The sequence below is a fragment of the Stylophora pistillata genome, chromosome 4 (assembly GCF_964205215.1).
Source record: "Stylophora pistillata chromosome 4, jaStyPist1.2, whole genome shotgun sequence".
Lineage (NCBI taxonomy): Eukaryota > Metazoa > Cnidaria > Anthozoa > Scleractinia > Pocilloporidae > Stylophora > Stylophora pistillata.
The window spans coordinates 45,081,245-45,093,451 of record NC_142522.1 but is presented as its reverse complement, the minus strand read 5'-3'; the positions used below and the strand labels follow the sequence as shown (position 1 = coordinate 45,093,451).

Genomic DNA, 12,207 nt, shown 5'->3' with positions numbered 1-12,207 from the left:
TTCAGTTCCCCTCTGTGTACGGTCAGTTCCCCTCGCTGAACGTTCAGTTGCCCTCGTGAGGGCAATTTAGACCAAGGCTGAAATGTTCAGTTTGCCTTGTTTATGTTAAGTTCCCCTCGTTGATGTTTGGGTTGCCCTGTACGATGAATTTCCCTCGTTAAAATGCCGTGATGACGTGCGTTGGACTCTTCGGAAGTGAATCACGTGATGTCTTGCCTGAAGAGTAGTTATACGATCCAGCTTGCTGTGGTTAAAATGGAAACGTTTTTATGTTGAGATGATTTATAGCTTTTTATTAAAAAGTGAGTCTTAGAAAATTTCTTACAAAGTTGAGTTCAGAGCCAGATGAGGGCATTTCAGACCCTTCTGCAATGTTCATTTCCCCTCGACAGGACTGTTCAGTTCCCCTCGATCAATGTTCAGTTCCCCTCGGTGACTGTTCAGTTCCCCTCGGTGAGGGAAATTTAGACCCATTCTGTAATGTTCATTTCCCCTCGACAGGACTGTTCAGTTCCCCTCGATCAATGTTCAGTTCCCCTCGGTGACTGTTCAGTTCCCCTCGGTGAGGGCAATTTAGACCCATTCTGTAATGTTCAGTTGCCCTCCTTTATGTCCAGTTCCCCTCGTAAAAAGGCAACAACTAGAACTCTTTTGATTCTGCATTAAACGACTTCATCCTTCATACCAAAGTAGCTTCATGCCTTGTCTGTAGCTCACTAAAATTGCGAGTCAAAAACGCGACAAGATGAAGAGTTATAGCAATTTCCCTAAGAGCACACCTTTTCATGTCCGCCATCTTGGATTTCTGGGCCAAGGGGAATACATGGCCATTTTGGTCAAAATTTTAAATTTATCCGAAACTCCAGGTATGGGTTTCATGATCCCCGAAACGAATCCCTAGTGCCTTAAAAGTGGTTTTAAAGCATTAAAATGAGTCTTTCTCACTTACACCCCTTAGTCCATTTTTTATGTTTCGCCAGTCAATCTTTGAACAGCTGTAACTTCTTTTTCCCTAGATATCATGACTTTATATTCAATACCCACCTCGCTAAATTTCTTGTATATCACTGTACAAAATTTCAAGAAAATCTTATTGCAGGTTAAGACGTTAGAGCTGATCAAAAAAGAGCAACTCTCTCTTTGGCCACCATATTGGATTCTTTGGCCAAGGGGTAGCATGGGCATTTTGGTCAAAATTCTAAAGTTCTCTGAAACATGATGTAGACTTAAAACAAATATGTTCCTCTAATAGAAAGCTTTGGAATGATATATAGGTTTGTTGTTACGGAAAGCGACTGTGAGTCATAGTCATAGTCAGAGTCATAGTGAGAGTCATAGTCCGAGTCATAGTAAGAGTCATAGTTATAGTCCTAGTCCTAATCCTAGTCCTAGTCATAGTCATAGTCATAGTCGTAGTCTTAGTCATAGTTCTAGTCATAGTCAGAGTCATACTCATAATAATACTCAGAGTCATAGTGATAGTCAGAGTCATAGTCATAGTCATAGTCCTAGTTATTGTCATAGTCAGAGTCATAGTCATAGTTAGAGTCATATTCAGAGTCAGAGTTATAGTCCTAGTCTTAGTCCTAGTCCTAGTCATAGTGATAGTCATAGTCATAGTCGTAGTCCTAGTCATAGTCCTAGTCATAGTCATGGTCATAGTCCTAGTCAGAGTCATAGTCATAGTCAATGTCATACTCATAGTCATAGTCCTAGTCATAGACATAGTCATAGTCATAGTCATAGTCCTAGTCATAGTCAGAGTAACAACAAACATATGAAACATATGTATGAACTGCGGTTATGAAACATATATGTGCACGATCCTTCGCAGTAAAGCACTATTTGAGCAATAGTGAAAATCAGACCTGAAAAAACATTTCAGGCCTGTACGGGATTCGAACCACTGATCATCTGTTTGTTATTGTTTGATTTATCATCTACGGGTTTATGTCGAATTAATTTGATGGCCTGCTCCCAGTTGGCTTGTTAGCTCAATTGGTAGAGCGCTGCACTAGTATCGCAGAGGTCAGTGGTTCGAATCCCGTACAGGCCTGAAATTTTTTTCAGGTCTGATTTTCACTATTGCTCAAATAGTGCTTTACTGCGAAGGATCGTGCACATATACGTTTCATAACCACAGTTCATACATATGTTTCATATGTTTGTTGTTGTTTGATTTATCATCTACGGGTTTATGTCGAATAAATTTGATGGCCTGCTCCCAGTTGGCTTGTTAGCTCAATTGGTAGAGCGCTGCACTAGTATCGCAGAGGTCAGTGGTTCGAATCCCGTACAGGCCTGAAATTTTTTTCAGGTCTGATTTTCACTATTGCTCAAATAGTGCTTTACTGCGAAGGATCGTGCACATATACATAGTCAGAGTCATAGTCTTAGTCCTACTAATTGTCATAGTCAAAGTCATAGTCATAGTCATACTCGTAGTCATAGTCATAGTCACGGTCAGAATCATATTCATAGTCAGAGTTATAGTCATAGTCATAGTCAGAGTCGTAGTCATAGTCATAGTCCTAGTCATATTTGTTAGATTTAAAACGCCCTCTGTTTTAACGACATATTCTAATAATCGTTAGTTCTAGTTTCGATGAAGCGTGCTAAAATTTGCTGCGTATTAGTTAGGAATTCGCAGATTCGTGCGTGTACTGTAGGCTAAGTTCGTGCGTAGGAAATGAGCTAACACTTCCATATGGTGTACATTACAAGTTTTAAGTAACATCCTGTGCACAGTCACGCATGCACTCATTATAAAAGGCGACTTAAGATAGCGTGCGAGAGAGTCATTCCGCAACCGCTACGATCAGAGGATCAATCTGCTACAAGCTACTTTTTGAGCTATACTTTCTGCTGTGCGAGTCGTCACCAAAGTAAGTTTCTCCCTTTTTTGGTACTCGAATTATTATTGTCAAATGACTAGTCTTTTAATGTTGAGATGTTGTCATGCTACGCAACCAATATTGTCTATAACTCTTCCTAAATTTTGTTTGTAACACGACTACGTAGCTGACGTTGTATCTTAGCCTTTTGTATGTAATTATCGTTTCAGTTCGAACCTACACGACTCTATTCGACACTAAACTACCCTATATTTCTACTCTACTTCGTTTTATTCTCCGCGACCACGAACTTTGCTACCGTGACTTTCACGATCTGTCATCATCGTCGCAACCAGTGTAATTCGTCTATCTTGAACTGTGATTAAACGTGTGTTAGTCATTCTACGAGTTGAGTTCGAATTGTCTATCGCCTCGCGCATTGCTACCCCTGTAATTGTTGAGTTTCTAAGTACGCGCAACCTTAGGATCTTGGTAGTTATAATATTCAGAGTCAGTCATAGTCATAGTCAGTCATAGTCAGAGTCATAGCTATAGTGCTAGTACTAGTCCTAGTACTAGTCATAGTCATAGTCATATTCATAGTCCTAGTCAGAGTCTTAGTCAGAGACCTATTCCTAGTAATAGTCATATTCATAGTCCTAGTCATAGTCATAGACATAGTCATAGTCATAGTCATAGTCATAGTTATAGTCATGGTCATAGTCACAGTCCTAGTCATAGTGAGAGTCCTAGACATAGTTATAGCACCTTAGAAGTGGTTTTCTAGCCTGAAGAACAGTGATTCTGACCTACATCCCTTAGCCCGTGCTACACGTTTGACTCGTCAATCTTCCAACCGCCATATCTAGGACTATAGCTAACTCTGACTATGACTCTGACTATGACTATGACTCTGACTATGAGAATGACTAGGACTATGACTATGAGTAGGACTATGACTATGACTATGATTGATACTCTGACTATAGATATGACTATGACTAAGAATAGAACAATAGACATAGTCAAAGCCATAGTACAAGTCATAGTTAGACATAGTCCTACTCTAATTTTTGGTAGCTTCTACAACAGATAACGATATAAGTCGTTAAGTGAAATTAGCGCCTAAAATACTCGATCAAATCTAAGAATATCTACACAGGATATAGATATGTAGACAATAAACATCGCGTAAAAATCTTACGCAATTCTATCGAGCCGTTTTAGAGATATCGCACCTAGAAGATATAGAGAGTCCGGGTCAACATCGAGGGAGTCCGGGTCAACACAGGGAGTCCGGGTCAACATCGAGGGAGGCCGGGTCAACATAGGGAGTCCGGGTCAACAACGAAAGAGTCAGGGTCAACATCGGGGGAGTCCGGGTAAACATCGAGGGAGTCCGGGTCAACATCGAGGGAGTCCGGGTCAACATCGAGGGAGTCCGGGTCAACATCGAGGGAGTCCGGGTCAACATCCAAGGAGTCCGGGTCAACATCGGTAGTCCGGGTCAACATCGAAGGTGTCTGGGTCAACATGAAGGGAGTCCAGGTCAACAATTAATCTATAGCAGAAGTTTTGGGGAAATTTAAAATTTTAACCAAAGTGGCCATGCTACCCCTTGGCCTAAAAATCCAAGATGGCGGACACTAAATGGGGTGACCTCCTGGGAAGTGCTATAACTACTGATTCTCTCACGCTGTTGACTTGAAATTTCTCTGAGATATAGACACGCCATGGATCTAGTTTCAAGTAATTAACTTTTGAATCAACAGAGATATGGCGGTTGGAAGATTACTTCAACCTAGAGATGGCGTAAGAGTGAGAGGCTGCGCACTATGAGGCACATGGCACATGTGCGAAATAGGGAGTGAGCGTTGTACTCACGCATGCCACTTTCACGAAACGCATAACAACGCGGCAAAAATAGAATCCCAAGTTCAATAGACCCAAGGCACTTCGGAAATAGACGCGCAACTCAGAGAAATCAGGAGCGTCGGAGTGGCATGCGTGAGAGTGCGTCCAACCGCACTATGAGGCATATGTGCGAGCCAAGGGATGAGCGTTGCACTCACGCATGCCACTTCCACAAAACGCATCACCACGCGGCCAAAAAGGAAGCCCAGGTTCACTAGATCAGAGGGACCTCGGGAATAGACGCGCAACTGCGAGAAATCAGGGGCGCCGGAGTGGCATGCGTAAGAGTGCGTCCCACCGCACCATGAGGCACATGTGCAAAAAAAGGGGTGAGCGTTGCACTCACGCGTGCCACTTCAACGAAACGGATGAGAACGCGGCCAAAATGAAATCCAAGGTTCACTAGACCGAAGGGACCTCGGGAATAGACGCGCATTTCCGGGACATTAGGGGCGCCGGAGTGGCATTCGTGAGAGTGAGAGCATGTGCACTATGAGGCACATGGCACATGTGCGAAACAAAACATGAGCGTTGTACTCACGCATGCCACTTTCAAAAAACGAATGACAACGTGGCCAAAATGGAATCCCAGGTTCACTAGACCCAAGGGACCTCGGGAATAGACGCGCAACTCTGGGAAATGAGGGGCTCCAGAGTGGCATGCTTGAGAGTGGTAGGGTGTGCACTATGAGGCACATGGCACATGTGCGAAACGGGGGGTGACCGTTATACTTCCGCATGCCACTTAAACGAAACGCATGAGAACGCGACCAAAATGGAATCCCAGGTTTACTAGACCAAAGGAACCTCGGCAAAAGACGCGAAACTCCGGAAAATCAGGGATGCCGGAGTGGCATGCGTGAGAGTGCGTCCCTCCGCACTATGAGACACATGTGCAAAACAAGGAATGGGCGTTGCACTCACGCATGTCACTTTCAGAAAACGAATGACAACGTGGCCAAAATGGAATCCCAGGTTCACTAGACCCAAGGGACCTCGGGAATAGACGCGCAACTCTGGGAAATGAGGGGCTCCGGAGTGGCATGCTTGAGAGTGGTAGGCTGTGCACTATGAGGCACATGGCACATATGCGAAACGGGGGGTGACCGTTATACTTCCGCATGCCACTTCCACGAAACGCATGAGAACGCGGCCAAATTGGAATCCCAGCTTCACTAGACCCAAGGAACCTCGGCAATAGACGCGAAACTCCGGAAAATCAGGGACGCCGGAGTGGCATGCGTGAGAGTGCGTCCCTCCGCACTATGAGACACATGTGCAAAACAAGGAATGGGCGTTGCACTCACGCATGCCACTTTAACGAAACAAATGACAACGCGGCTGTTATATCCGGGTATCCATGGATATTGCAGGCTTGGCTGCTAAGCCGAATGACGTTTTGGATATGTTGGATCTGACTAATTTCGGTGTAAACTCTTCTTGTATATTGGAGTCTGTTCCGTTACAATTAAAGACTTTGCGACACTACAAATTGGCGACGAGGATAAAAGACAATCGGATAATAGGCCAAGATGAGTTTTGAAAGGTTTTCGTTGTAACCAGTTAATTTAGAGGCGACAAACTTGGCGGATGAGTGGAAGTTTTGGCTCGATGCTTTCGACAACTACCGAATTGCTACGAAATTAAATAAAGAAAGCGACGACGTTCAAAAAGCTACTCTTCTACATCTTGCGGGGACGGGAGTCCAGCGTTTGCTCTCAGGTTTGCCGGGAGAGAACAAGAAATTTGAGGAAGTTAAACAAGCGTTGAGTGCACATTTTCAGCCGAAGAGAAACAAGTGGGCAGAGAGGCACAAGTTTCGAAAACGTGCTCAACTTCAACATGAATCACTTGATACCTTCATTGCAGAGTTACGTATGCTGAGTTTAACATGCGACTTTGGGGAAGCAACTGATGATAATATTCTTGTTCAAGTTATAGAGAAGTGTTCTGACGGATATCTACGAGAAAAGCTACTACAACAAGGAGAGACTCTTACACTGGAAAGAGCCCAGACGCTCGGGAGAGCAATTGAATCAGCAAAGAAGGATACACAGCTACTTGGGGGTCACGGGGCCCAAAACGTTCCTGGAAAATCTGATGTTAATGCGGTAAGATCTTCAGTAAATAAAGCGAAAGAAAAAGCCTGCTTTCGATGTGGAAAAACGGATCATCTTGCTAATAACGAAAGGTGCAAAGCTAGGAATGCACAGTGCATAAAATGTAAGAAGACTGGTCACTTTTGGAAATATTGCAGATCAAGAGAATCAGAGAATAAAGAAGATGTAAAGTTTGTCCAGCCAGTCCAGCAACAGTCAGATAAGTCTAACCCTGAATATGTTTTGTATACTACTAATAATGAGGGGCTGGGTGTTGAAACTGATGTTGAAATCAATGGTAAACTTGTTCAAATGATGATTGACACTGGCTGTGCTAAAACCTTGATCCAGAAACAGTGGTTTAGAAACAACCTGAACATTCCTCTTAACCCAACCAATGTCAAGTGCTCAGCTTTTGGTGGAGGAGACCTCAAGTGTTTAGGAGTATTTGATGCTAAACTGAGATGCAATAAGATGGAAGTAATGGAGCCAGTGTATGTGATCGATGTGGAAGGTCCCCCCCTGTTGGGAAGAAGCGCCCTGTCCACCCTCAACCTTGTAAAAATCCATGCAGTAGGGGAGAGCCCAACCAAGGCGAGGGAGACGATCTATCAGGAGTATGAAAATCTCTTCAAGGAAGAGCTCGGAGACTTTAAGAATTATGAGTACAAAATTAAAATCAATTCAGATGTCCCTCCCAAGGTACAAAAACAAAGGCCAGTCCCAGCACCCTTAGAGGAGAGATTGAAACAAGAAATAGAGCGAATGATCCAAGAAGATGTGATTGAAGAAGCGACAGGAGCATCGTGGATATCACCTGTGCAGATTGTCTACAAGGGGAATGGAGAATTGAGAGTGTGCGTTGATCTCAGGGAAGCTAATAAAGCAGTGATAAGAGAGCGGTTTCCAATTCCTAGAATCCAAGACCTGTTACGGCAACTGAGTGGGGCTCGGATGTTTTCGACTCTGGATCTAAGGAAAGCATATTGGCAGGTTCGCCTAGCGGAAGAATCTAGAGAAATTACATCGTTCATTGCCGCAGGCAAAGTGTATCAGTTCAAAAGGCTGCCCTTCGGACTTGCGTCAGCACCAGAGGTGTACCAAAGGGTCATGAGCATAGTGTGTGAAGGCTTATCAGGTGTGCTTAGCTACTTTGATGATGTTGTGGTGTACGGGTCAACACCAGAAGAACACTGGAAGAATCTTCGTGCAGTTATGGCTAAACTTCAAGACTGTGGCCTTCGTCTCAATGCAGACAAGTGTGCCTTAGGCATGTGTGAGCTGAAATTTCTAGGACACGTCATCTCTGCTGAGGGCATTAAGCCTGACCCTGACAAGGTAAAAGCCATCGCAGATGCACCAGTACCTCAAAACCAAGCTGAGCTGAGATCATTTCTGGGAAGCATTACATACCTTACACAGTTTGTTTCCAACCTTGCAACAGTGATCACCCCCTTACGATATCTTACGCAGAAAGGTGTGGTGTGGAAATGGAGTACAACAGAATCCAATGCCTTTGAGGAAGTTAAAGAGCTTCTGATTAAAGCACCATGCCTTGCACACTACTCATTGGAAGCCGAGACCAAACTTGTAGTAGATGCCAGCCCAGTCGGTCTTGGGTGTGTCTTGCTGCAAAATGTTGACAGCCGTTGGCAGCCCATATCTTATGCGTCCAGAAGTCTAACTGCTGCAGAGAAGAGATATTCGCAGATCGAACGAGAGGCAATGGCTGTGCCGTTCGGATTGCAGAAGATGCATTCTTACATTTATGGTCGCCACGTTGTCGTCTCGACTGATCATAAACCACTGCTTGGCGTATTCAATAAAAACACTCAATCAATTCGCCTTGAACGGATTGCTTTGAGATGTCAGGACTATGACTTCACACTCACTTATGAACCTGGATCTGAGAACATTGCAGATGGACTGTCAAGATTACCTTTGAACGCTACTGTTACAGAAACAAGTTTTGTTGAGGAGCATGTACACTTTGTCAAAAGTGCTAATGCTTTGCTCTCAATTGATGAAATAAAAGAGGCTGGAGAGTCTGACCCTGAATTACTAGAGGTGGTGAAGGTACTTGATGGAACCCAGAACCTGGTAAATAATAAATGGAAACATTTTAAAGATGAACTGAGCTTTGCACAGGGCCTACTGTGGCGAGGTCGACGAATTTATGTTCCTGAGAAGTTGAGAAAAAAGGCATTGACCTTGGCACATGAGGCTCATCAAGGTATTGTGCGTTGCAAGCAACGCCTTCGTAGAATTCTGTTCTGGCCGGGGATGGACTCTGACGTTGAAGACTACTGCCGAAATTGCGAGACATGTGTGCGCCTTCGGCCACTACGACGAGACACACCTAATACAGCAACTCCTCTTCCCGATTACTGCTGGGAGAATTGTGCCCTTGACCTGGTGGGTCCATTTCCTGGAGAGATCTACATCATGACTGTTGTTGATTACAGAAGCAAATGGCCCGAGGCTATTGTTTTTAAGCGTATTACAAGTGAGAGTATAGTCACTGCACTTGCAGATATATTTGCACGATTTGGAAATCCAGAAGTTCTGATCACGGACAATGGACGTCAGTTCGTAGCTGAGGAATTCCAAGACTTCATGAAGGCAAATGGAATACAGCACAGAAGAGTATCACCCTATTTTCCACAAGCAAATGGGCAGGTTGAAAGATTTCATAGGTACCTAAAGCACAGTATCAGAGCAGCAGAGTTAGATGGTCTATCCTGGACAGAGGTTCTGCCCACAATCCTGCAAGTTTACAGATCCACTCCACATGCCGGGACTAACATGACCCCGGCTAAACTGTTTCTCAACAGAGAGATAACAACAAAGTTGCCAACAGTACCAGAAATGGATCAGAACAACCCTGAAGAGAGGTACAAGGAATACCAGAGGAAGTTATGTGAGTATACTGATGCCAAGCGACATGCACAACAACATAACCTAGTACCTGGGGATATTGTATTTGTAGCAAATACAAAATCTGGAAAATTGATTCCCACGTTTGGTCATCAGAAGTATGTCATTGTTCGTAGCAAAGGACCAGATACTTTTGAACTTGTCAATGCTGAGACTGGACAACATCTCACTCGTAATGTGAAGTTTCTTAGTAGAGTTCCACGCATGGAGCTACCAGTTAATGATGACAATGACAACGGCTGCTTGGAGTCGGAAGAGTTCGCTGGGGCAGCGATGCCTCCTTTGGATCAACTCGGATCTACAGTCTCGGATGATAGGAATCCCGCAGATAGTGGTCCTCCCGACTCAGCAATGGAATTGAGACGTTCAACTCGAACACCAAAGCCAAAGAGAGATGCTGACTTTGTTTATGACTAGAACATTGTTTTAGTTCTTCTATGTTAAGTTGCGTTGTTAGAGTGGACTTTGAACTTTAAATAGGTTAGGATGGGATGTTATATCCGGGTATCCATGGATATTGCAGGCTTGGCTGCTAAGCCGAATGACGTTTTGGATACGTTGGATCTGACTAATTTCGGTGTAAACTCTTCTTGTATATTGGAGTCTGTTCCGTTACAATTAAAGACTTTGCGACACTACAGCGGCCAAAGAGGAATTCCAGGTTCACTAGACGCAAGGGACCTCTGGAATAGGTGCGCAACTCCGGGAGATCAGGGGCGCCGGAGATTGGCATGCGTGAGAGTGCGTCCCACCGCACTCTGAGGCACATGTGCGAAACAAGGGGTGAGCATTGTACTCACGCATGCCACTTCCACGAAACGTATGAGAACGCTGCCAGAATGAAATCCCAGGTTCACTAGACCCAACGGATTTCGGGAATAGACGCGCAACTCCGGGAAATAAGGACCGCCGGAGTGGCATGCGTGAGAGTTAGAGGCTGTGCACTATGGTGCACATGGCACCTGTGCGAAACAAGGGTTAGCGTTGTACTCACGCATGCCACTTCCACGCAACGGATGAGAACTCGGCCACAAAGGAATCCCAGGTTTACTAGACCCAAGGGATCTCGGGAATAGACGCCAACTCCGGGAGATCAGGGGCGTCGGAGTGGCATGCGTAAGAGTGCGTCCCACCGCACTATAAGGCATATGTTCGAAACAAGGGGTAAACGTTGCACTCACGCATGCCACTTCCACTAAAAGCATGAAAACGCTTCCTAAATGGAATCCCAGGCTCACTAGGTCAAAGGAACTTCGGGAATAGACGCGCAACTCCGGGAAATCAGAGGCGCTGGAGTGGCATGCGTCAGACTGCGTCCCACCGCACTCTGAGGCACATGTGCAAAACAAGGGGTGAGCATTGTACTCACGCATACCACTTCCACGAAACGCGTGAGAACGCGGCCAAAATGAAATCCCAGGTTCACTACACCCAAGAGACCTCGGGAATAGACGCGCAACTCAGGGAAATCAGGGGCACCGGTGTGGCATGCGTGAGAGTGAGAGGCTGTGCGCTATGAGTCACATGACCCATGTGCGAAACAAGGGGTGAGCGTTGCACTCACGCATGCCACTTTCACGAAACGCATGAGAACGCGGCCAAAATGGAATCCCAGGCTCACCAGATCCAAGGGACGTTGGGAATAGACGCGCAACTACGGGAAATCAGGGGCTCCGGAGTGGCATGCGTCAGAGTGCGTCTCACCGCACTATCTGGCACACGTGCGAAACAAGGGGTGAGCGTTGCACTTACGCATGCCACTTCCACGAAACGCATGAGAACGCGGCCAAAATGAAATCCTAGGTTCACTAGACCCAAGGGACCTCGGGAATAGACGAGCAACTCCGGGAAATTAGGGGCGTCGGAGTGGCATGCGTGAGAGTGAGAGGCTGTGCAATATAAGGAACACGGCACATGTGCGAAACAAGAGGTGAGCATAGTACTCACGCATGCCACTTCCACGAAACGCTTGAGAACGCGGCCAAAATGGAATCCCAGATTCACTAGACCCAAGGGACCTCGGGAATAGACGCGAATCTCCAGGCTACTGGAAATTGAACACATCCATGTTAGATGACCCGGAATATTGCCAGCTCGTTAGGGAAGAGTGGATTTCGTGGCGTCGTACCCTTCCTGGCTTCCCCTCTCTCGCCAAATGGTGGGACCGCGGGAAAGGTCGGATAAAAGGTCTTACCATCAGGTACTGTCGCAAAAAGTCATCTCAAACAACTGCATCGAGGGCTGCCCTCGTTCGCTTGATCGATCATCTTCTGGCCAAGCTGGATGCTGGCATGACCTCCTGCGCGGGCCCTTACCGATCTGCGCTGGCGGATCTGGCAGCTATGGACAACTACGTTGCCAAGGGTGCTCAAGTGCGATCAAGAGTTAAGTGGGTTGAGGAGGGAGAGTCCTCCTCGGCCTAT

General features: G+C 45.6%; 1 long non-coding RNA gene across 1 annotated transcript; it reads left to right on the top strand.

Moving 5' to 3' along the window:
- The first annotated feature begins 2,589 nt into the window (after positions 1–2,589).
- On the top strand, positions 2,590–3,239 carry LOC148733966 (uncharacterized). The gene is made up of 2 exons (XR_016000722.1): positions 2,590–2,885; positions 3,065–3,239. It is a non-coding gene; the product is annotated as an uncharacterized LOC148733966 (long non-coding RNA).
- The last annotated feature ends 8,968 nt before the right edge of the window (positions 3,240–12,207 follow it).